The following is a 27,049-nucleotide window of genomic DNA, read 5'->3' as shown; positions in this document are numbered from 1 at the left end:
TCAACTACGTTGCATGTGGTGCTTTTTGTGTGTGTCATGGGAACGCAACAAAATGGAATGGAATGCATGCAAAACTGAAGCGTTTTTCTCCGCTTTTGAGATCCCATGACGGATCTCAAAAGTGGAAAGGGAAAGTGCAGATGTAAACGTAGCCTAAGCTAGGAGAGGAGGTTGTTAATAGATATGGAGAGATTACATTCATGAAACACTGTGTTGAAATGAGACATCAGTGGGAAGTTAAAATAGGTTAATGTGGAATGTGTTAATGTAGCAATAATGTAGCAGGTTCGGATGATGAGAATAAGAAGAGGTTGTTGCAAAGAGAAACTTTTTGGATTACTATAATGCACATGATCACACCTAGCGGTTTGAATGAAATGTGCAACTTTAAAGTATTTCTGTGATTAGCGCTGTAGATTTTATGGTTTAAATTTCTTGTGCTTTAATGTTATAAATGTTATTTCTATTAGGCTACTTTCACACTAGCGTTATTCTTTTCCAGTATTGAAATCCGGTAAAGGGTCTCAATACCGGGAAAAAAACGCATCCGTTTTGTCCTAATGCATTCTGAATGGAAAGCAATCCGTTCAGTATGCATCAGGATGTCTTCTGTTCCGTCCCTTGTACGATATTTGTCCAGACAAAATACTGCAGCTTGATGCAGTATTTTTTCCGGCCAAAATTCCGGAACAATACCGCACTTGCTGGATCCAGCATAAATTTCTATTGAGATGTATTAATGCCAGATCCGGTACCAAGTGTTCTGGAAATTGCCGCGTCCCCGGATCAGGCTTTCCAGTCTGCGCCTGCGCCGGGATATAGGAGGAGCTGATTCTGCAGCTTCCCCTTTTGTCCCCTTTTGCGTCAGCCTGCGAGGCTGAGTTCATCCAAGTTCAGCCTTTCCGTTCTTCTGCTCCATTATCGTAGCAGAAGAACGCAAATGACAGATTTGGCACATAACTGAGCTGAACGGAGCCTACAGACCCCATAGACCAGTGGTAGCGAACCTATGGCACGGGTGCCAGAGGCGGCACTCAGACCTCTCTGTGGGCACCCGCACCCTGGAAAAAATCTATGGTGTACCAATATGCCTTAGACTTTTTCTACTATTCATCAGCGCAGGGCGCACTATGAACAACACAGGCAGCGCACTGAATGTAGGCAGGCTATTATAGCCAAATGATAAAGTACATGGAAGATATACGATATTAGTATTCAGGTTAAACTGTCGTGTCGGCACTTTGAGTTGCAGTTTGGGCACTCAGCCTCTAAAAGGTTCCCCATCATTGCCATAGACTATAATGGGATCCATTTCCGCTCAGAGGAAGATTTTTGAAGCCTAGACAAAAGTCGTGCATGCAGGACTCTGAACTGAGCCTTTTATGTGGTATATATAATGAATATGTTTTTATGAAGCTGTAGTGTATTTGAATGCATGAGATCAGCCATCATTATGCATGAGTAAGGGGGGGGGTGTCCCCCGGGCAGCGTACTTGCTGTAGCGCTGGTTTATAGATGGGTGTCGGCATGATTTGTGCAGTAAAAATGCCCCCCCTCATCCCCCAAAAATATCCTGTCCATAGTGTGCTTCTGCTGGGACCCCCAAGGATCACCTGTAATTTTCGAGCGAATTGTGCATCACATGTAAATTCCTATGCAGCACCAGCACAGCGGAATGAAGTATCTTCTCAAATCAATGGGCTGCATGAAATGCACAGACACACTACTGTACGTGTCGCAGTTAGTGTTGATCGCGAATATTCTAGAATATAGTGCTTTATCTTCGTAATTGCGAATATTCTAGATTTTTTTCATCAGTACCCATGATCTCTCACTGCTTCTTGCTTGTGGGCCAATGAGAAGGCTGCATTATCTTTGACTTTAGGAGCAGTGAAGGCCAGTTTGCATTTTTTGCCCGTGAACATATGCGGGCTGCCATCTTTTTTCACAAGTCCGGCGAGGCACAGGTAAGCCGGTCTGAAAACAAATCCGGTCACCGGGAGCAGGCAGTTCCGAGAACAGCCCGATGAAGGCCCCCGTTGGCTGTTCTCGGAACTGCCTGCTTCCAATTGCCGATTTTCGCAATCAAGAAAATAATGACTGGAGATCAAATTCTTCACCCCAATATTCACAAAATATCGCGAATTCGAATATTGCCCCTGCCGCTCATCACTGATCACAGTGTGAGTTAGATACTGTCCAGAATAACTCAGGATTCCCTAATATTGTATTTGAAAATTAGTTTTTTTTTTTGATAGACCAGAAAGCTCCATAGGAACATAGTATGGACATTGTACACTGCCTGTTCAAAATAAAAGTCGCCACCTGTATTTAACTAAGCAAATAGTTATGAGCCTCCTAATGGATAATTACTGCATGGGCGATTATGTTTCAGCTGGCAATAAGTTATTTAACCCCAACTGGTGCAATGAGTTGCTTCTCAGTTCTTAAACAACCATGTCGAAAGACACATCTCGTGGAAAAGATGTTAGTCTGTTTGAGAAGGGTGAAATCATCGGCATGCATCAAGCAGAGAAAACATCTAAGGAGATTGCAGAAACTACTCAAATCGGGTTAAGAACTGTCCAACGCATTATTAAAAACTGGAAGGATAGTGGGGACCCATCGTATTCGAGGAAAAAATGTGGCGGGAATAAAATCCTGTATGATCATGATCGGCGAAACGTTTGGTGAAATCAAATCGAAGAAAAACAACAGTAGAGCTCAGGGCTATGTTTAATAGTGAAAGTAAGAGCATTTCCGCATTTCTAAATACAATATCAGCATTAATAGTACCACGTGACAAACTCAGCAAGGCAATTTGACTAATTATTTTCTGCTAAATCTTTACCTTTAGTGAATGATCCTTGTCATATTCACAAATGAAGTAATAGATTTGATTAGCCTGCTGCACAACTCAGAAATCGAGTATAATTTTGTATGATCACATTCCACTCATTTTGGGTTTATAATGAATTTTTTTTTCAGTTGTTTTTTTATTAAACATTTCCAACAGTTTTCCTCTACAGGACTGTTGAGGACTGCAGTCTGCTGCTTCTCCTTCCCAGTGAAATTGTCAGAAAGCTGCTTTCATGACTCGATTCTGTAGCCCGTATCTGTACTTTCCTGACACCTAAGCACTCGCTTTAATGAATGTTTATGAGCTGACGGTAGTTCAGAGATAAGGGCTACAGATAAAGCCGTCACAGAAGGTCCCAGACGGATTCACTGAAGAAGTAAGCATCAGTCTGCAGATGCACAATAAGGGAAAGCTGTAGATGAAAAATGGTGGAAAATGTTTAATAGAAAACAACTGAGAACCTTATTTTAGCCCAAAATTGGTAGAATTTAACGTAAAAAAAAGCTCCCAAAGGTGTCCGTGCAGTACCTCAGACCTGGGAGTGCTACAAATTATTTATTGTTATGCATTGTATTTCACTTTTTCCTTCCTGGCTATCACTACCAGAAAGGAAGGCATGGCAATGGTTGGCAGGAACAGGGTTTACCACCCTGTTCCTCCCCTCTTGGTAGGAGTGGACTGGTCTTGCTTCCTGCCAGGAGGGGGAGTTCCTGTGTACAGAGTGGAGAGGTCACAGATTGCAGTGTTCCTTCTCCTACAGATAATTCTCCAGAGAGAACATCACTAAATTGCCTCAAGTAAAGCCTTGAGAAGATAAAGACAGCAGAGGGACCTTCTATATTCAGCTTCTACAGACACTGAAGGTGAGGGAATACAGCTAAGCCACCCATCACCAAATGACTACTAGGCCAGTATTACCTAAGTGCTGAATCACCACCAACCAACCTGCCTCAATGTGCTTGCTAGTGCCAGAAAAGATTTGCACTAAAGCCTGCTGCTACTGTATGTATTTTCAAGTTCTATGTTGCACTTAGTAAAAAGGACTTTGTTACGTTCAACTCTGGCCTCATTCTTCAATGCTATAACTTTCACTGCAACAGACCCCAAGGAGCGACAGCCTGAAGTAGGACACTGTGACACAACTACACTACATCAGGGCCATTCCCATCCTCCACACCGGCACCCAGAGGGGCTCGATGCACCCATAGCCTTTAAAGAGGGCCTGTCATATGCTCCAACAGCAACCGCCTTTACCTGGCAGTAGCTACTGCTCCACATCTACTGCCTTGCTTTTTTTCTTTCAAGTATCCCCGTTTCAAAGAAGTTGGTGTTTAATAATTCACCATCTAAGGATACGTCTACACAGAACGTAATTTCAGTATAAGAATCTGCTACAAATTTTGCATTGAATTCGAAACAAAATCCACGAGTTACATCAGAATTTGTCATGGATTATGATGCAGGGTTTGGTCCTGTGTGTCTCCATGCTATGCATGATGGCAATAGTTGCTCTCCAGCGCTCCTGTTAACTCAGATGCAGCTATCCATGGCAAACAATAGTGTTCAGTGATGAAAGCAGGTTTTCTGCCTTGATACTAGTAATAGCTGCACTGAAGTTTGCAGGAGGGCTGGAGAACACCTACTGCCATCATGCAGACAACAGATGTCATGGTGTGGAGCGCCGTTAGCTACCATGGCCATTCCTATCTGGTATTCACAGAGGGAACATTGACCAACCTTCAGTATGTCCAGAACATCATGGAACCGTCTTACAACCTTTTTTTACTTGATCATCAGATCTTTCACCCATCAAGAATGTCTGGGGCTGGAGGAGCCGATGGATCTCCCATGTACAGTAGCCAACAACCACCACAGGTCCAAGTTGAAAGAGCTTGGAATTACCAAAGGAGGATATTCAGCATCTGTATGACTGTTACCATGCCAGTGCGGCAGCCCATATTGCAGCAACGGGAGATGCCACCAAGTATTAATGGTAACCTGTCACCTAAAAAACACCTCCCAAACCACCAGCATTACCTTAAAGTAGCCAGCAGTATGTTCCTAAAGATCCTTTTCTTCCTCCAGCCAGATGCACCAAAATCTTAAAAAAACTAAAACTTTAATTCCCTGCACGCGCTATGTAACAGCAGAGTTTGAAGTCAAGGGGGCAGCGGCCTCCTCGCTTCAAGTCAAGATAACCACGCCCCCTTTCCTTGCCCCTTCACCTCTGAATGACAGCCACGCACGTGAACGTCTGACACACACTCATACTTGGCCGGCTTTGCTGAACAGCCGAACGCTATCGGCTGTCAATCAAAAGCAAAGGGGCTTCGTGGTAACGAATCACATTTTTTCCTAAAATGGCTGCTGCACGTGTGAGGACATGGAGCAAGGAACTCTGGGAAGGCAGGATCACCCATAATGCCATGCATGCAGCCAATCAGCAGCCAGCCAGCCAGCCCTGTGATGTCACAGCCCTATAAATAGCCTCAGCCATCTTGGATTCTGCCATTTTCCAGTGTACTTAGTGCAGGGAGAGACATCAGCAGGCGCTAGGGACAGTGCTAGAAAAAACTTCATTGTGCTATAAAAACTATTTACAAGTCCAGGGAAAGATTATTCAAGGTGTAGGGAAAGGATAGGGAGGAATCATTCCATAGCATTTATGTTGAACAGGGTTCAGTTGGGGAGGTGACAGCCTGGTTAATAGAAACAATCCTATTACATCTTGCTGCACTGACTGCGGATCCAAATTGCCATTATACAGCTCTGTAATTCCAGCAAACCGTTCTTGTTATTGGGGTGCAAGTGCTGTTTGATACAGCGATTAACAGGGTTTATTACAAGGAAATATTTCTACATCTTATTTGCCCTTGTGCAGTGCAGTTATATGTTCTAAAGCATTTTTTGGCTTTTATTAGTGGGAAGAAAAGGGCTTATTAGCTGTTGTGTGGTGAAGTGCTAAAATTACAGCCCTTTTTGTCGTGTAATAGTGGCAAAAGTAAAATATATTTGCTGTTCGGCAGTGCAGTTATCTCTTCTAAAGCCTTTTTGTGGCGTGTATTAGTGGCAAAAGTAAAATATATTTGCCGTTCAGCTGTTTCGGGGTTATTGTTTTGAAGGATAAGAGGAAGGGCAAAATAATCAGTGACGTCAACACAAACTTACTTTTGTCGGGGGGGGGGGGGGGGCTCTACTTGTATAAGCGTCTAATAGAACAGGTTCTGTAGACATCTATGTGGAATCAGCTGACGACGGTGTAAAAGGAGTGCGCTTCTTCTTAACGCTAACATCAACCTGTAAGGCTGAGTTCATACAGTACTTGAGTTATTTGGTAAGTTTTGGCCCCGTAACTGCCCAAATAAGTGAAGTGTGCAGTGATTCTAAGAGCGACGCCTGTCATCTACATGTCATACTGACTCACAGTATTGTTTCACTACCACAGAAGACTCCCTATGCGTGTTACTGCAAGGCACAGTGTTCTACACCACTTTAAAGGCTCTCTGCAGCCAGGAAATAGCCATTTTTAACGCGATTCGCCACAAATAAACTCGGACTGAACCGAATTTCTTCAGAAAATTCGGCGAACCAGCCGAATATAATTTTTGAAAAATTTGCTTATCTCTAATAGGTATCATGATGCTGAATTCATGGTTCCCTTTATAATCCTGGAAAAGAATAAAGACGTTACAGTCTCACAGGTTATTTGCAGCTCTACACTATACCACAGCTGATGACAGCTGAATCATGACTCAAGAACATCCATACTTTGGAAAAAACTGTGATGAACAGGCCAGTACAACAGTATGAGAGTTGTTGTAAGGGTTCTTCAATTTGGTATACTCCAGCTCCATACAAGAACTAAATTTTACAGAGCCATAATACAGCAATGGAGTCTATAAATCATATTATACCTCAGAAGTTTAAAAAAAAAAAATTGTGGCCTGTTCTATCATATGTGGTGTAACGGTGTTCTCCACTACAAGAATATTTCTATACTATCATGGTATAACTATATGGAGCACACTACTTTGAACATGACCCCAAAGGGTGAATATCGGCAATAGTTTTGGCAGCCATCAGACTTCCCTTCCCCTTTACAAAATGTTTTCCATATGTACAATTTATATGACATTAAACATGATGTCACACTGCCAACGGACGGCTCTCTCACTGAACTCATCTAAAAATTGACCTTCTATAATAATTCCACTATAAATATAGCTTCATTGCCCTTCTAGCCGTGTCATGGTTTACTTGTTATAAACAACATCATGACCAATGGACGCATGGTGCCATCTCCTGCTGAATATTGGGGTCTCTTGAAGGTCACCTTACATAAAATATATATTGCACTGATCATTTTAGAATGAAACATCTGCTGAAAGAGGTCATCACTGATTACTATGGGTCTGACTCCCAGAACCCCAGCTTATGGGGGAAGGCTTACGTTTGGTCGTGCCTTGTGCGGTACTGTCACGACTATGGTTTTGGTCGTGACTCTTAGATTCGCATGCAGTTGCCAGCGGCCAGGTTTGTTGGTTTGCCGCAGGTGAGGGCTGTGAGCTTGTTGCCTCACGTGTGGTTGCCGCGGGCAACATGATGTTGTTGGCAGTGTAGCAGCCTGAGCTGGTTGCTAGGCAGCTCGCTGTCAATGCATGCGGTTGCCTCAGTTAACCTATGTTTGTATGTGTGCACTTTCCCTGTTTGGTGTGCACGGGGCTTAAGTTGTGTGTGCATTTCCCTTTTAGTGGCTTCACTACCCTGTCTGGTGTTGGAAAGGTTAACTCCTTTCCTAGTGTGTCTGAGTGGGTGTGGCTGCTTGGGCTATTTAGCTTCCTCTGGAGACCTGAAGCTGAGGGGTACTCCAGCCATGACATATGCTGGAGTCATCCTCCTAGTCTTCTTATCCCAACTGTCCAGTGAGGGCCACCCTTGTGGTCATAAGTAATGTTTAGATGTTAAGATTATGTTCCTGTGATGTCTCACCTTATTGCAGCTATGGTGTTCTGGTTTCCTGTGTGATTCGTGGTGTGTGCTGTGTCCTTTTGTGTTGGTGTGGACATCAGCACTTGTGCACGGGTTCCAGTCTGTGTGTCTGTGGCAGGTAGGAGTGGAACTGCTTTCACTTACTGTACCTGCCATATCCATATGCTTTATATGTACTCCTCTCCTTGCAGCTTGGCCAGTTGAGACTCCTGTTCGTCCGTGATGTGGAGGAACAGGTAGTCTTACCCTGCTCCTACTCCAGGGATTTCCTGAGGGCTAGTAGGGACCCGAGGTTCCGGAGTATGAGTCCTCCTACCATCTGGGTAGGCTCATACGGTTAGGAGTCAGGGTCAGAATTAGGGACGTATTAGGAGGTGACCTGCTCCCTGATTCTGTCGTCCTGGCCTAGCAGCTTCCCATTATCCCTTTATTCTTTTAACATCGCACGGTGGGGGTTTTTCCCCACTCCTCATCGTGACAGGTACTTTCAGTTGGTGCCTAGCATACAGTGTAAAAATCACACCAGTGTGTAGTTAGAAGTGCCATGTTGCGTGGTGCCCTAGTAACAGTGATATACAATGGTCAAATTGGCCGGGTGTCTTCTGATTTTTGAAGACTATATCACCAACAAATAGAGTCGTACGGCGGTAGGGTAGTGGATAATCATGCTAATTAAGGGTTACTATTGGCAGGGGTATATAATACTTCACATAAAGTTTTTTTTTTTATTCTGCAGCATCTTCACATATGAATATGCAATTTTTTGCATGCCAATGCACAATTTTTCCGCAATTACATAAACAGTAAATTTCATGGCCATTTTGCATTGCCACTTATCTGCCTCCCAAGAAACTGCATGTCCAACAGGAGAGAAGACCAGAAGAGCCTTTTCTCCCTTTGGCCATGCTGTTTCTTGAAAGGTCACTAAATTCAGTGGTTATATAACGGTAACTGCAGAAATACACATATGGCTGGCTAGCATTTAAAATGTCCCTCCCGGCCACAGAGTTAACTCCCAGCCCCACATTGCCCCTTACACAGCTTATACTTCAAGCTGCAGCCTGCAGGCAACACTGATGACCTTCAGGCTTGAAGCAGCACAGTATCAGGGCAGTGCTTGACTGCTGAAGTTGCCAAGCGAACGCTCCGCGATCGGTGTGGTGCTTTGAGCATTGTGCTCACCCTCTAAGAAGCCACCACTTGCCACAGTCTCACGCAGAATGTCCTGACTGAAGCATCAGGAGGATATCACGCTGGGCCTCGCTGTAAGTTGTTGGCACGGCACGGCAAGTCCAATTCCCAGCCATACATAAAAGGCCAATTTAGTGTCAGAGAGAGTGGAATTGACCATGGAGTAGATAAAGGAAAGAGATCACTTATTCAAGGATCTACACTGACAAAGCAGTTCAAAAGATGTATGTTCTACAGTCTTATCTTTTGGGAATAGTGAGGTTAAGAAATGAAAGACCTTATTAACTCTGAATATTTCAGTTGTTGGAAGTGAAAAATGGGAAACAAAGAATGCTGTAGATGTGAGCTTAGAGTTGAGCAGGAAATCTCCAACCTGGTGTAGCTTCACATGCTTCCACCAAACAAATGCAGTTGGTCAAAACTCAGGTGTAAAAAGCGGGTTTTGGAAAATAGGGAGCATAGACGATATGGGACTTTGTAATTTATATTTGAAAGGGCTAGTGGACTTACTGGTGCTAATAAGTCATATTCAAGGAGTACCCATCATGGAGGGTTAGATTATTGAGATAACTAGACCACTAATAAATATTTATAGAGATGAGGGATTTAAAGGCCATCCACTCTCTTGTGAAGATGCATAATAGATCTAAATATTCAAAGTTGTTTATATACCCATATAAACCAGAAGATCTAATTTTGTAGGGGCAAAATCCCAAAACAGGTATCCATCCGGGTGTCCTAAAGTAATATAAGAATCTGTGTAGCGTAACCATTTTAACAGTGGCTGAGATTTCGTGTTAGCCCATTGAATAATATTGCATTTCTTCCTCACATTGTCCAGCGCTTGCCGACCAGGGATGAATCCCACCTGGTCACGATGTACTAAGGTTGGACTATAGTGATTAGGCAGCTAGCCTATATTGAGTCAAAGATTTTCAAATCAATATTGAGAAGGAATATATGGCCATAATCTGGTGAACTAGAAGGATCTTTATTGGGTTTAAGGATCACTGTAATTAAAGCAGTGAGGATACCTGGGGGTAACGGGGCACCCTTAAGCACATAATTACAGAAACTTTTCAAATGTGGCAAGAGAACATTTTTAAACTTTATAAATAAAGCCCTGAGAACACGTTCGGTCCCTGTGACTTGCCATTTTTCAATGGTGGGAAGATTAAGGGCATCCGTGTTGGATGACAATAATTTCAAAATGGGCAAATTAGCCAGAATGGAGGTGATATAAGAAGTAGAGGCATCCATAGGGGACAAATATAGCTTTGTGACGACGAGCTTCATCGGCGTCACTGGGCATGCGCCGAGCCCAGTGACGTCCGATGCTCGCTCTTCCCTCAGTCTCCAGCAAATCGCACTGGCGCAGCCCTCAGTGGGTACTGCGTCTGCGCGAGACTTCGCTCGGCCGTCAGGGAGGGGGAGGAGAGGGATGAGACGCTGTGGGCGGTTAGGGATTCTGGAGGAAGGCGTTTTGGGCAATGTAAGAGGGGCGTTACTGGGCACACAAAGGGGAACATAACGCCCCTCTGGGCACCTTCAGGGTTAATTTGCATAATTATAAAAGTCGTTTTTCTGCAAAACTACTCGACGGATTACAATATAGAACAGCACAGCCGATTCAAGGTAAGCTGTGGAGCACTACTGGTTTAAAATCCGAATTTGGGTTATGAGAGGTGACAGAATCCCTTTAAGGACTCATGCACATTCATGACGGTAACTACCAGGGTAGATATAGCAGCTGCTATGGGGCCCACCAATCAAGGAGGCCCATTTCCTCTAAGATATAGGCCAATTTCAGAGTTTATTCAGTGCGAGAAATATGCTCTGTGTGTCAGGTATTTCCCATCCTGAATGCTGGTCCTCTATCATGGACCCATGGTATTATAATGATTTATGATGCTGTGTGTTCCTGCCTGACCTCATCTCTAATGACTGACAGCATTATGTGAGTACAATTCATTGAGATCAGGAAGATACAAACAGCATTATACCGTATTTTTCGCCCCATAAGACGCACTCCCCCCCCCCCCAAAAGTGGGGGGAAAATGCCCCTGCGTCTTATGGGGAGAATGCTGCCATTTTACATCACAGACTGCGATGTATCAGCTGGACGGGGGAGGGAGGAGGGGCCGGTGTCATGCAAATGCGGTGGGGCCGGTGCGGTCACTGTACTCCGGCCCCACCGCTCACTCACTGCTTTATTGCCTAAACATTTTATAATAATAGCTTTCATTAAGTTCCGATCCCCAGCCCCATCTGTACTACCTATTAAATGTCCTGTAGCAGGCAGAGCAGGGCGGGCGGGCGGCCGGCCGGAACTCACTGACGCCATGTGCCTGCGCCGCTTACTTCATTCATAAAGTAGGCGGCGCAGGGACATGACGTCAGTGAGTTCTGGCCGGCCGCCCGCCCTGCTCTGCCTGCTACAGGACATTTAATAAGTAGTACAGATGGGGCTGGGGATCGGAACTTCAATGAAAGCTATTATTATAAAATGTTTAAGCAATAAAGCAGTGAGTGAGCGGTGGGGCCGGAGTACAGTGACCGCACCGACCCCGCCGCATTTGCATGATACCGGCCCCTCCCACAGGTTTAGCTCCCGTATATTAGGGCATCTGTGGATGCCACTATTATCGGGTGGGGGATATGTGGATGGCACTGTTATGGGGGGGGGAGATCTGTGGATGGCACTGTTATTGGGGGGGTGATCTGTGGATGCCACTATTATGGGGTGGGGGATATGTGGATGGCACTGTTATGGGGTGGGGGATCTGTGGGTGACACATATATAGCAGTGCCATCCACAGATCCACCCCCCATAACAGTGCCATCCAAAGATCCCCCCATAACAGTGCCATCCACAGATCACCCCCCTCATAACAGTGCCATCCACAGATCACCCCCCCATAACAGTGCCATCCACAGATCACCCCCCCATAACAGTGCCATCCACAGATCACCCCCCATAACAGTGCCATCCCCAGATCACCCCCCCATAACAGTGCCATCCACAGATCACCCCCCCATAACAGTGCCATCCACAGATCACCCCCCATAACAGTGCCATCCACAGATCACCCGCCATAACAGTGCCATCCACAGATCCCCCCCATAACAGTGCCATCCACAGCTCCCCCATAGTAGTCTCATGCACAGACCACCATTAGTTCAAAACCCACCAAAAGCACACCTTTTGGTTAAAAAAAATTTTTTTTCTTATTTTCCTCCTCAAAAACCTAGGTGCGTCTTATGGGCCGGTGCGTTTTATAGGGCGAAAAATACGGTAAATCATTATAATGCCGTGGGTCCATGTCATGGAGCAGCATTCAGGATGGGAAATACCTCTGACACACGGAGCATATTTCTCACACTGAATACGCTTGCGGGAAATTGGCTGAAGAAAACTGAGTATGGCTCCATTCTAAGGCTACTTTCACACTAGCTTTCGGAGCGGGTCCGTCTGATGTTTCATCAGACGGATCCGCTCCTATAATGCAAACGCTTGCATCCGTTCAGAACGGATCCGTTTGCATAACAGTTTATTTCAGATCTGATTTTTCACTTCGGAAAACTCAGATCCGACAGTATATTCTAAACACAGAAGCGTTCCCATGGTGATGGGGACGCTTCAAGTTAGAATATACTGAGAACTGTGTACATGACTGCCCCCAGCTGGGGCTCCGATCGGTTACCATGGCAGCCAAGACGCTATTGCAGTCTTGGCTGCCATGGTTACTTAGCAACAAATAGAATCATTATACTTACCTGAAGAGCTGCGATGTCTGTGACCGGCCGGGAGCTCCTCCTACTGGTAAGTGAAAGGTCTGTGCGGCGCATTGCCTATAGACCTGTCACTTACCAGTAGGAGGAGCTCCCGGCCGGTCACATAGATCGCAGCTCTTCAGGTAAGTATAATGCTGCTATTTGTTGCTAAGTAACCATGGCAGCCAAGACTGCAATAGCGTCTTGGCTGCGATCGGAGCCCCAGCGATTTAAACTGGGACTCCGATCGGTACTCTCCGCTGCCACCAATGATGGGGGGGGGGGGGGGGGGGGGGAGAGGCCGCACTGATCACAATACTTTGAATCCGCACTGGCCACCAATGAATAGAGGGAGGGGGAGACCGCACTGCTCATATTTAATACTGGGGAGGGAGGGAGGGGGAGACCGCACTGGTCATATTTAATATCCGCACTGGCCACCGATGAATATAGAGGGAGGGGGGCCGCACTGGTTACAATTAATACTGGGGAGGGAGGGGGGGCCCGCACTGGCCACCAATAAGTTAAATACAGGAGGGGGGGGGGTCTGCCCCCTGCTGCCTGGCAGCACCTGCCAGGCAGCAGGGGGCAGTCATGTACACAGTTCTCAGTATATTCTAACTTGAAGCGTCCCCATCACCATGGGAACGCCTCTGTGTTAGAATATACTGTCGGATTTGAGTTTCACGATGTAACTCAAATCCGATGGTATATGGACGGATCCGTTTGAAATTGCACCATATTGTGTCAATGTCAAACGGATCCGTCCCCATTGACTTGCATTGTAAGTCTGGACGGATCCGTTTGGCTCCGCACGGCCAGGCGGACACGAAAACGCTGCAAGCTGCGTTCGGGTGTCCGCCTGCTGAGTGGAGCGGAGACCAAACGGTGCCAAACTGATGCATTGTGAGCGGATCCGCATCCACTCAGAATGCATTGGGGCAGTACGGATCCGTTCGGGGCCGCTTGTGAGAGCCTTCAAACGGAACTCACAAGCGGAGCCCCGAACGCTAGTGTGAAAGTAGCCTAAATTTTATTATAGAGCCCCATGGTCACCCCTCTCTGCAGAAATTATTTTTGCATCATTCCTTGTCAGTGACATCATCGTACCTTTGTCCCCTGTGATGTCACCGTGTATATGATAACCTTTCTTGTGTGTGCATTATTCCTATCACAGTGTGTATTATTACTCATTTACTGTAACATAACTGTGTGTGTTAGGGTACTTTCACACTAGCGGCAGGACGGATCCGACAGGCTGTTCACCCTGTCGAATCTGTCCTGCCGCTATTTCGCCGTGCCGCCGGACTGCCGCTCCGTCCCCATTGACTATATTGGGGATGGGGGCGGAGCTCCGGCGCAGCACAACAGTTCGCAGTGAGAGGCCGCCGGACTAAAAAGTCGGACATGCAGCTCCGCCCCTGTCCCCATTATAGTCAATGGGGACGGAGCGGCGGCAAGGCGAAATAGCGACAGGACGGATCCGACAGGGTGAACAGCCTGTCGAATCCGTCCTGCTGCTAGTGTGAAAATAGCCTTATTCCAGTACCATGACATTACTATGTTTATTGCCCCTGTACTGTGACATCACTGTACTTTTTATTCCTGTACTATGACATTGCTGTGTGTGTTATTTCGGTACTGTGACATCACTGTGTTTATTATCTGCACTGTGACATCACAGTGCATATTATTCCATCACATTATTCCATCACATTTTGCATTATTCTAGTACTAAGAGATATAGTGCCTCGCTACTGTGACATCACTGTGTGTATTATTTCAATATTGTGACATAACTGTGTGTATTATTCCAGTAATATGACATCACTGTTTATTACTTGTACTGTGACATCACTGTGTGTATTTTTTCAGTGCTGTGACACCATTGTGTTTATTATCCCTGTACTGTGACATTACTGTGTTTAACCCCTTAAGGACCGGCGCCTGCCCAATCATCGGCAGGCATTCGGCAGTCACTGATAGCCGGACCCCTGCTGTATGCATCGGCATCGGTGAAAATACAGATGCCAGTGCATTAACCCTCACACTTCTGCGGTCAGCACTGACCGTGGCACATGCGGGATCCTGCCAGGTGCGGGGTGGCCATCGTGTCCCCGCGCTGCTGTGACGGGGACTCGATGGCAGGGAAGGCAGCCCAATGCCTTCCTTAGGCATCGTGGCTGCCTTCCGTGACAGCCTGTGAGATCCAGCCCCCTGGATCTCACAGGCAGGCAGGCTGTAAGTGTATTACACTGGTAATACTCTTACAGCCAATGCATTACAATACAGAAGTATTGTAATTAGGGTTGAGCGAACCCAAACTGTAAAGTTCGGGTTCGTACCAAACTTTAGGATTTTTGGACCCCGGACCCGAACCTGAATATTTCCGTAAAAGTTTGGGTTCGGTGTTCGGCGCTTTATTGGCGCTTTTTGAAAGGCTGCAGAGCAGCCAATTAACAAGCGGTTAACTGTCTGACCTTAGAAGCCATCACAGCCATGCCTACTAATGGCATGGCTGTGATTGGCCAGAGCAGCATGTGACCCAGCCTCTATATAAGCTTGGGTCACATAGCGCTGCACGTCACTCTGCTGTTACAAGTGTAGGGAGAGGATGCTGCTGGACTTGTGATTTCAGTGAGAGCATAGGAGAGAATCTAACTCAGCGATCTACAGACAAATAGTTGTGTGGGTGCAGGACACAATCGTTTTACCCTGCCCTGAGGCCATTGACCAAAAAAAAAAAAACTTTTATAATTCTGTTAGTTAAGTTAGGTGGGTGGCGATGGCCATTTTATGCATGCTCAGTGCACCAGCACAGCATCTGAGCTTTTGGGACATTGCAAATCACAATTTTTTTGGCAATCTACAAAATCTGGATTAGTCAGTTTGCAATTTAAGCTAGAAACACACCCATCATTTTCTGGGGTTTGAAAAACACACCTTTTTTTTTTTTTTCAAAAAACTGTATTTTCCTGATCTGCAAGTGTTAAATTCAAGTTTAATATATACAGCTTTCATATTCTGTTACCAAAAAAACATTTTTTGGGCAATCTACAACATCTGGATTATTCAGTGTGCAATTTAAGCTAGAAATACACCGATCATTTTCTAGGGTTTGAAAAACACACTTATTTTTTCAAAAAACTGTATTTTCCTGATCTGCAAGTGTTAAATTCAAGTTTAAGGCTACTTTCACACTTGCGGCAGTGTGATCCGGCGGGCAGTTCCGTCGTTGGAACTGGCCGTCGGATCCGCCGATCTGCCGCTGACTGAAAGCATTTGTGAGACGGATCTGGATGCGGATCCGTCTCACAAATGCATTGCAAGGACGGATCCGTCTTTCCGCTTGTCATATGGACAGACGGATCCGTCTTGTATCTTTTTTCACATTTTTACTAGTCTGCACATGCGCAGGTCGGAAGAACGGATCCGGCTATTCGGTATTTTGAATGTCGGATCCGGCACTAATACATTCCTATGGGACAAAATGCCGGATCGGGCATTCAGGCATGTCTTCTTTTTTTTTTCGCCGGAGATAAAACCATAGCATGCTACGGTTTTATCTTTTGCCTGATCAGTCAAAACTACTGAACTGAAGACATCCTGAAGGATTACTCTCCATTCAGAATGCATGGGGATAAAACTGATCAGTTCTTTTACGGTATAGAGCCCCTGTGACGGAACTCTATGCCGGAAAAGAAAAAAGCAAGTGTGAAAGTACCCTTATATATACAGCTTTCATATTCTGTTACCAAAAAAACACTTTTTTGGCAATCTACAACATCTGGATTAGTCAGTGTGCAATTTAAGCTAGAAATACACCCATCATTTTCTGGGGTTTTAAAAACACACTTTTTTGACAAAAAACACTATTTTCAGGCCTTGCAGCATTAGCACGTGTGAAATTACAGGCTTATATACTGCTGTCAAATTCAGTCAACACTCGTTTGGACACAAAAAATTTAGTTGGCAGCCTTTGATGCAGATGTCATTGTGAGATACACCCTTAATACATTTGGGTTACATTCAGAGATTTTTAAAACCACCATTTGGTGCACCAATATTGAATTCAGGCCTACACTGGTTCAGGCCTTGTGAGATACACCCTCTACATACAGGGGTTTGATTCAGGCATTTGAAATACAGCCATTTTGTGCAAAGAAATATTTAATTTAGGCCTACACTGGTTCAGGCCCTGTGAGATACACCCTCTACATACAGGGGTTTGATTCAGGCATTTGAAATACAGCCATTTTGTGCAAAGAAATCTTTAATTCAGGCCTACACTGGTTCAGGCCCTGTGAGATACACCCTCTACATACGATTCAGGCATTTGAAATACAGCCATTTTTGGCAAATAAATATTTAATTGAGGCCTAGTCTGGTGCAGGCAGGGTGAGAAACACCCTTTACATACTGTCGTTCTATTCTACTATTAAACACCCATTTAGGGCAAGATCCTAAATTAGAAAAATATGAGGAGAGCATCAAATAAGGGACGTGGCCCAGGTCGTGGTGCTGCTGGTGGAGCTCCTGTTGCAGGGAGAGGACGTGGTCGATCTGTGCCAGCTACACGCACAAGTGAAACCCCTTCCTCAGGTGCGAGAAGGCGGCAAAATCTGCAGTGGTATTTGGTCGGGCCTAATGCTGCTCTACGAATGGTGAGGCCTGAACAAGTACAGGCAATAGTAGATTGGGTGGGAGACAATGTGAAGGAACTGGATCCACTGTCAGCAAACCCAGTCTCCTGCTGAAAGACCACAGTTGGCACCTGCAGCAGATGTCCATCAGTCTTTCACCTCACCCCCTTGCAAATCAGCCAAGCAGTCTGAACCCCAAGTCATGCAGCAGTCTTTTCTGCTTTTTGATGACTCTGTTAGCAGGGTTTCCCAGGGCCATCCACCTAGCCCTGCACCAGAAGTGGAAGAGATTGAGTGCACCGATGCCCAACCACTTATCTTTCAAGATGAGTACATGGGAGAACCATCGCAGCACGTCTCGGATGATGACGAAACACAGGTGCCAACTGCTGGGGCTTTCGAAAGTGTGCAGACAGACAAGGAAGGCAGGGGCGAAGACTGGGTGGAAGATGATGTGGAGGACGATGAGGTCCTCGACCCCACATGGAATCAAGGTCATGCGAGTGACCGATGTAGTTCGGAGGAAGAGGCGGTGGTCGCACAGAGCCACCAGCACAGCAGAAAGGTAGCAGGGTGCAAAAGCGGAGCAACTGTCCTCTAGACAGTACGCCTCCTACTGCCCATCACAGCAAGGGACCGAGCACACCAAACCAGCTCCAAGGAGTTCCCTGGCGTGGCAGTTCTTCAGACAATGTGCTGACGACAAGACACGAGTGGTTTGCACGCTGTGCAATCAGAGCCTGAAGCGAGGCATAAACGTTCTCAACTTGAGCACAACCTGCATGACCAGGCATCTAAGTGCAAAGCACGAGCTGCAGTGGAGTAGATACCTCAAAAACCAAGAAAGGTCTCTGGCTCCTCCTGCTTCCTCTTCTGCTGCAGTCGCGGCCTCTTCATCCACCTCTGGAGTGACAGTGCCACCTGCCACCCCGCAAACAGAGGATCTGCCAGCAACACCAACACCTGGGTCACCAAGCATCTTCACAATGTCCCACGGAAGCGTTCAGCTCTCCATCTCCCAAACGCTGGAGAGGAAGTACCCCCCTACCCACCCGCGATCCCTAGCCCTGAATGCCAGCATTTCTACTGGCCTTTGAAATGCTGTCATTCCGTCTGGTGGAGACGGATAGTTTTAAAGGCCTTATGGCGGTGGCTGTCCCACAGTATGTCGTGCCCAGCCGCCACTACTTTTCAAGGCGAGCCATCCCTTCCCTGTACAACCAAGAAGGGGACAAAATCAGGTGTGCACTGCACAACTCCATCTGTGGCAAGGTGCACCTGACTACGGATACGTGGACCAGTAAGCACGGTCAGGGCCGTTATATCTCCATAACAGCACACTGGGTAAATGCAGTGGCGGCTGGGCCTGAGACGGATAGCAGTTTGGCGCATGTCCTTCCACCACTGAGGATTGCAGGGCGCTTCAGTTTGCCTCCTGTTGCTTCCTTCTCCTACTCTGCTTCCTCATCCTCTACCAGCTCCTCATCCGGTCAGCGTAACACCTTCACCACCAACTTCAGCACAGCCAGGGGTAAACGACAGCAGGCAGTTTTAAAACTTATCTGTTTGGGGGACAAACCCCACACCGCGCAGGAGCTGTGGACGGGCCTTGAACAACAGACCGATGAGTGGTTTGTGCCAGTCAGCCTCAAGCCCGGCCTGGTGGTGTGAGATAATGGGCAAAATATCGTAGCAGCTCTGGGACTAGCCGGTTTGACGCACATCCCTTGCCTGGCGCATGTGCTGAATTTGGTGGTGCAGAGATTCCTTAAAACGTGCCTTGATATGTCAGAACTGCTGCATAAAGTGTGGGCCGTCTGTGCGCGCATTCGGCGTTCTCACCCTGCTGCGCTCGCCTGTCAGCGCTGCAGCGTAACTTCGGCCTTCCCGCTCACCGCCTCATATGCGATGTGCCCACAAGGTGGAACTCCACCTTGCACATGCTGGCCAGACTGTGTGAGCAGCAGCAGGCGATAGTGGAGTTTCAGCTGCAGCACGCACGGGTGAGTCACTCGGTGGAACAGCGCCACGTCACCACCAATGACTGGGCCTCCATGCGAGACCTGTGTTCCTTGTTGCGCTGCTTCGAGTACTCCACCAACATGGCCAGTGCCGATAACGCCGTTCTCAGCGTTACTATGCCACTTCTATGCCTCCTTGAAAAAACGCTCCTGGCGATGATGTAAGAGGATGTGGCACAGGAGGAGGAGGAGGGTTTTGTAGGGTTTCCGGCCAGTCATTCCCAAGTGGCTCCGAGGGTGGGTTCCTGCACTGGGCAGCTCAGCCTCTGTTGGTGGTGGACCTTGTCCCAGCCCTGGCTTCAATACTTTGTCCCACATTTCCGCTATACTCTTTTGGCCAACATTTGCGCCTCAATAGCTTTTCCCACAATTCCGCTTGACTCTTTTGGCCCACATTTGGGCTTCTGTAATTTGTCCCACATTTGCGCCTCAATAGCTTTTCCAACATTTCTGCTCGATCCCAATTTTTTTTATACATTTATCTCCCTTAAATTTGGTCTCTTTCTCACGCTCCCTCTCCGGCCTGGAACCCTGATTCCCCGCCACCCATGATCACCATGGTAGGCGCATAAAAGAACAACGAAAGTTGATAGAGCAGTTATCAAATTGGATCGTGAACATCACGGGGATGTGCGACATGGTGGGGCAGTAAGTATGCACACGCCTACACGAACTAACTGACAGGGGTCAGCCCCTGCAACTTCTGGGTCTCCAAATTGGGCACATGGCCTGAGCTTGCCCTTTACGCCTTGGAGGTGCTGGCCTGCCCTGCAGCCGATGTATTGTCTGAATGTGTGTTTAGCACGACTGGAGGGGGTTATCACAGGTTATATTTCCCAATGTTTTGGGGTGTACCCTAATTTAAAAAAATAAAAATAAATTTTAAACCAAAAAGCAGTGTAGGCTACCTCTTCCTCCTCCACCGCCACTTCCACCTACACCGCCACATCCACCGCCTCCTCAACCTCCTACTCCATATGGACCTGGTCCTCCTAGATCAAGATTATTATTTTTTATTTTTACGTATTTTATGTTATTTTAAGTCATTTCCCTATCCACATTTGTTTGCAGAACACTTGCCATGCTCTTAACCACATTTTGACGACATTTGCAGTCCTCTAGCCCTTTCCATGACATTTTTACAGCCATTTTAGTGCTCAAAAGTTCGGGTCCCCTTTGACTTCAATGGGGTTCGGGTTCGGAGTCAAGTTCGGGTCAAGTTCGGGTCCCGAACTCGAACTTTTTTCCGAAGTTCGGCCGAACCCGTCGAACCTGAACATCCAGGTGTCCGCTCAACTCTAATTGTAATGCATTGTAAAAGGGATCAGACCCCCAAAAGTTGAAGTCCCAGAGTGGGAAAAAAAATAAAAGGGAAAAAAAGTCAAAAAAGTAAAGTTTTACAAACAAAATTAAAAGTTTTAAGTAAAAAAAAAAGCGTCCTTTTCCCAAAATAAAGTTAAAAAAAATTGTAAAAAATAGGGGAAAAAAGAAAAGTAGACATATTAGGTATCACCGCGTCCGTATCGACTGGCTCTATAAAAATATCACATGACCTAACCTCTCAGATGAACACCATCGAAAAAATTCAATAAAAATTGTGCTAAAAAAAGTTTTTTGTTGTCACCTTACATCACTAGAAGTGCAACACCAAGCAATCAAAAAGGCATATGCCCCCCAAAATGGTACCAATCTAACCCTCACCTCATCTCGCAAAAAATGAGCCTATACCTAAGACAATCGCCCTAGAAAAAAAAAAAAAAAAATAGGGCTTTCAGACTATGGAGACACTAAAATATGATTTTTTTGGTTTCAAAAATGCTTTTATTGTGTTAAATGTAAAAAAATGTTAAAAGTAGACAAATTAGGTATTGCCGCGTCCGTAACAACCTGCTTTATAAAAATATCACATGACCTAACCCCTCAGGTGAACACCGTAAAAAATAAAAAATAAAAAGTGTGTCAAAAAAGCAATTTTTTTTTTCACCTTACATCACACAAAGTGTAATACCAAGCGATCAAAAAGTCATATGCAACCTAAAATAGTACCAAACAGTCATCTCATACCGAAAAAAAGAGCCCCTACATAAGACAGTCGCCCAACAACAAAAAAACTATGGCTTTCAGAATATGGAGACACAAAAAAATCTTTTTTTTCAAAAATGCTTTATTATGTAAAACTGAAACAAACAATATTTGGTATTGTCACGTCTGTAACAACCTGCTCTATAAAAATACCACATGATCTAACCTGTCAGATGAACATTGTAAATAACAAAAAATAAAAATGGTGCCAAAACAGCTATTTTTTGTTACCTCGCCTCACAAAAAGTGTAATATAGATCAACCAAAAATCATATGTACCCTAAAATAGTGCCAACAAAAGTGCCACCTTATCCCGTAGTATCCAAAATGGGGTCTTTTTTTGGAGTTTCTACTCTAGGGGTGCATCAGGGGGTCTTCAAATGTGACATGTCAACTTAAAATTATTCCAGTGAAATCTGCCCTCCATAAACCTTATGGAGTTCCTTTCCTTCTGTGCCCTGCAGTGTGACCGTACAGCAGTTTATGACCACATATGGGATGTTTCTGTAAACTACAGAAGGTAGGGTAATAAATATTGAGTTTTGTTTGGCTGTTAAACCTTGCTTTGTTAGCGGGAAGAAAATTTATTAAAATGGAAAATCTACCAAAAAGAGAAATTCAGAAATTTCATCTACATTTTCTTTTAATTCTTGTGGAACACCTAAAGGGTTAACAAAGTTTGTAAAATCAGTTTTGAATACGTTGAGGGGTGCAGTTTCCAAAATGGGGTCACTTTTTTGGAGTTTCTACTTTAGTGGTGCATCAGGGGGTCTTCAAATGTGACATGGCAACTTAAAATGATCCCACTGAAATCTGCCTTCCAAAAACCATATGCCGTTCCTTTCCTTCTGCGCCCTGCCGTGTGCCTGTACAGCAGTTTACGACCACATATGGGGTGTTTCTGTAAACGACAGAATCAAGGTAATAAATATTGAGTTTTGTTTGGCTGTTAACCCTCGCTTTGTTAGCAGAAAGAAATTTATTAAAATGGAAAATCTGCCAAAAAAGTTAAATTCTGAAATGTCATCTACATTTTCCTTTAATTCTTGTGGTACACCTAAAGGGTTAACAAAGTTTGTAAAATCTGTTTTGAATACCTTTGAGGGGTGTAGTTTCTAAAATGGGGCCATTTATGGGTGGTTTCTATTATGTAAGCCTCACAAAGTGACTTCAGACCTGGACTGGTCCTTAAAAAGTGGGTTTTGGAACTTTTCTGAAAAATTTCAAGATTTGGTTCTAAACTTCTAAGGCTTCTAACGTCCCAAAAAAAGAAAATGTCATTTACAAAATGATCCAAACATGAAGTAGACATATGGTAAATGTAAAGTAATAACTATTTTAGGAGGTATCACTATCTGTTTTAAAGGCAGATAAATTAAAATTTAGAAAATTGCGAATTGTTCCCAATTTTTTGTAAATTTGGTATTTTTTTTATAAATAAAAATGAAATATTTTGACTCTAATTTACCACTGTCATGAAGTACAATATGTGATGAGAAAACAATCTCAGAATGGCCTGCATAAGTAAAAGCGTTTTAAAGGTATTACCACATAAAGTGACACATGTCAGATTTGCTAAAAATGGCCTGGTCCTTAAGGTGAAAAATGGCAGGGTCCTTAAGGGGTTAATATCCCTGTACTGTGACATCATTGTGTGTATTTTTCCAGTGCTGTGACACCACTGCGTTTTTTACCCCTGTACTGTGACATCACTGTGTGTATTATTTCAATACTGTGACATCACTGTTTTCATTATCCCTGTACTGTGACATCAGCATGTTTATTATTCCTGTACTGTGACATTACAATTGTGCATTATCAAGATAAAAAAATTATCAAAGCTATCCATGTGGTCATGGAGGATGTTTACTTGTCACACCCCTGGCAGCAGGGGCGTAACTACCATAGCGGCAGACCATGCGACTTCTATGGGGCCCCAGGGCTAGAGGGGGCCCAGTCTTAGGTGGGAGAATCTCCTCTTCTAATGGAGGTGAAAACTTGATCAGGACTCTACCCTCTAAAGGAACAACTTTTAGCAAATGAGGCAGTGGAATAAATGTCCTGTGGGGGGGCTGGTTTGAACCTTGTTATAGGGCCCTTACTTCTCTATGTACGCCACTGCCTGGCAGTATTACTGCTTTATACAATCTCTTTGTTTTACGGAGGAGTAATAGGGCACCTTTACTATATGGGGGTTTACGGTACCTCTCTATTGCTTGCGATTTCATACTGACATTCAGAGGTTCTCTGTTTGATATCAGGTGTAAAACTATAATATTTTCTATAGGATGCTGTAATATGGTGCTGTACGGATACACTATATGGCGGCATATGAAGTGCTTATGGCTTCATAGAATGGCTCTAAATGTATTACATATATACCGTAAATGTACATATGTTGTGAATTGCTGGACAAATCCTTAGGAAATCTGTAAACTCCACTGTCGATATTTCATATTTCTGTACACCTTTTCAGACATTAATACATTCCTTCAAGAAAATGTTCACACAAAACTCCCAAGCTTTATATGTATTATGTGCCCAAAGACCATGCCCTGATATCGTCATAATGAATCAATGTCTGCAAAATCTGAAGAAGTTGTTTACTATGATGGTCCGAGCCCCTCCCATCTCGAGGACTACTTTCTTGCCATAAATCACGTCCTGTCGCTTTAATGTCAAAAACTTGGCTCAGCGGCAGAAGTTCTGTTACGCATTTTCCATGCCCATCTTGTTACCAGATTTCTCCTTGTAAGATATCCTACAAAACCACTCTTCAGATTTAATCTTCCTCACATCTGTGAAATGTTTCTGCCTGATTCTTCCAGCTGAATTATAGAAACAGCCCAAATACGAGAAGTTATCATAGGACCAGCGCAAACGGCTATAAAAACTCATATTTAAAAGTATTTAGCAGTATAAATTCTGAAAAGTCTATACCAGCACCTTCTGCAACCAAGAACCTTCAAGTTCAATATCAATACCATCACAAAATTCTCTAGATATACCTGTCTGTTCTAAGTAGTTGATATAAGCAGACGCGGAAGGAGCAATAGCATAAATCCTAAAAAGCATATATACAATACGGGTCCAGAAAAAAAAAACAACCAGGAGGATTTTTTTTTTTCCCTATGAAAATATCTCAGTCATAAGACTAATGCATATGAAAAATGTCTCACAATACACCATGAACAGGATGGCTACTAGACCACTAACTACATCTATTTTCCAGACAATTGCCACTCCTCCAAAAAAATAATCTTTCAAAAAAACTCTAAATATCTCAAATAGATTTTTAGGCTGCAGCTACATGGCGACATAAAAGTCACACAAAACATTGCATCTAATGATTCTCAATGGTGTCCACATGCTGCAACTGCGTCACGACAAACGCAAAAATCCAGACCTGATGGATTTTGTGTCTCAGGTCGAAAGTCGCACACAACTTTTATCCCATTGACTGTAATGTAAGTCGCCTGCGACATGCTACTCGGCTGCGACATCTCTGCGACATGTCGCCGTGTAGCCCCAGCCTTTATACCTATGGCACAACTATAGTCTCCATTTTCAAAGAACCAGTCACTGCATTTCCACGTACTGAAGTTCTTATACACGAGACTCCAGTGTATTTGGACCTCATCAGTATACAGTGCACGAGTTCTGAAAGGGTTAAATCTGTCCACTGTACAGCATGGAAGTATAGAAATTTTACTTTCTGTTCATTCGCCTTTAGCTGTGAGAGCAAGATGAAGACAATACAGATAAATGGAAAAAAAAAAATGGGACTTACCTTGTCAGATGCACATAAGAAATCTCCAAGAGAGACGTTTGGTGGCACAGTCTATTCCCAAGTGTGAGAGTGTCGGCCAGAGAGTCCTCACAGGACAGCTGCAGCTGATGTCAGATGATCACGCCTGAAATCTGAGCATCTAACAAACTCTTCAGGTAAAACTTGCCTCTCTCGGGTTTCGGACATTAATTCCCTACTTGGCCAATGATATGACATGCAGCTATGTGCTGGGAGCAGAGCTGTGTAGACCCCTATTACTCTGCTGAGCTCTGTGGACCTGCAAACCAGGCTTTCTATGGCAGGTTGTGCACAGGGCAGTTCAATGGAAGTGCAGAATATAAGGTTTCTTCTGCAGTAGGACTTTACATAGTTTTACAGCTTCAATAGGAAATAACATTGACATTGAGTTTCAACTTTTGGGCAACTTGTGAAGCATAAAAAAAGAAATTGTCTGTTCAGCAGAAATGAACAAGGGTACTGCAGTGGCCCGCTGAGGAGTGTGTAGAGCAGGGATGCTCAACCTGCGGCCCTCCAGCTGTTGTAAAACCACAACTCCCACAATGCCCTTCTGTAGGATGATAGCTGTAGGCTGTCAGGGAATGATGGGAGTTGTAGTTTTGCAACAGCTGGAGGGCCGCACGTTGAGCATGCCTGGTGTAGAGGATGGGACTGGTAGTCGTGACCCTGAGTATGGTAGTGGTGCTCACAGCTCGTGGTGGCAATCTACCCTCTGGCTCTTCCTGGGGCTGTGCAGTGACTGGACAGTGCACCCTTTCTTTCATCAGGGCATACCCTGGTATTGGGGTTCCTAGTTGTAATTGGGGTGCCTTTGATGTTGCAAGGGTGCAAGGCAGGAGTGTGGGTGAAGTGGCTGGGGGATGGTGGAGTCAGTAACCAGGGCAGTTGCTTGCAATAAATAGTCTCTGTATTGAAGTTGATGATAGGGATTGTAGTACATGTAATAGTAAGGCACAGTTCCAAGGCAAATAACACAGTGCAATTCATTTCCAATAGCAGCGTATGGACAACAGCAATGATGGAGGCTGTAGTGCTCCTTCTCTCTCTATCTTCTCAACAGAACCGTAGTCAGGCAATGAGGTTTTTTGTTAAATGTTTCTGCAATTTCTCGAACTGAGGGAATTTAAGATTTGGCTGGCCAAACCGTCTTAAAGTGTGTAACGCTAGACTGGCAGTGTTTCCTCTCACAACAGCAAAGTTTCTCTGCCATAATCATAGATAATACCTTGCTGACTGACTAAGATTCTGTAGTTTCTGGACCTTCTAACTTCCTTTTTACTAGCACACTTTTGATGATCCTGATGAGCTTGCACATCTTTACTGTTCCTCAGAAAGAACTAGACTCTGTACTGTATAACCAGGGGCAGACCCAGGTCCACCTCCTGGCAACCTAAGAGGATGAGCCAAGGTAATTAATCATAGCAATTACCTTTCTGCAGTGACCCTGTTCTGGGGTACTACAGTACAACCACTTAGAGATGCGGCCATGCTGCAGTTGAATACCGCATGGTTGTACCAGCCGCAGGGAGTTCCAATTAAACTAATTAGGACAACACAGTTTAGTTGGTCTACATTGATAAAGGCTGCGCAGCACCCGCAACACCGCATGGAAATAATAATGCAGACCAACTAAACAGTGTGGTCTTCATTAATTAGAGCCCACTGTGGCTTGTATGGGTGT

General features: G+C 44.9%; 1 protein-coding gene across 2 annotated transcripts in view; it reads right to left on the bottom strand.

Annotated features, from left to right (window-relative positions):
* The window catches only part of SCN4A (sodium voltage-gated channel alpha subunit 4), a 178,537-nt gene extending 153,056 nt beyond the window's left edge, over positions 1-25,481 (bottom strand). The window contains exon 1 of one of the 2 annotated variants that reach the window (XM_040435981.1): positions 25,351-25,481. The gene's annotated coding sequence lies outside the window, so the exon portion shown is untranslated. The remainder of the gene's footprint in view (positions 1-25,350) is intronic. The other variant, XM_040435982.1, reaches the window with a different exon arrangement.
* Positions 25,482-27,049: the final 1,568 nt, after the last annotated feature.

Source organism: Bufo bufo, chromosome 6, assembly GCF_905171765.1.
Source record: "Bufo bufo chromosome 6, aBufBuf1.1, whole genome shotgun sequence".
Taxonomy (NCBI): Eukaryota; Metazoa; Chordata; class Amphibia; order Anura; family Bufonidae; genus Bufo; species Bufo bufo.
Note: the sequence above shows the minus strand (reverse complement) of the source record. Positions and strands in the feature narration are given on the sequence as shown.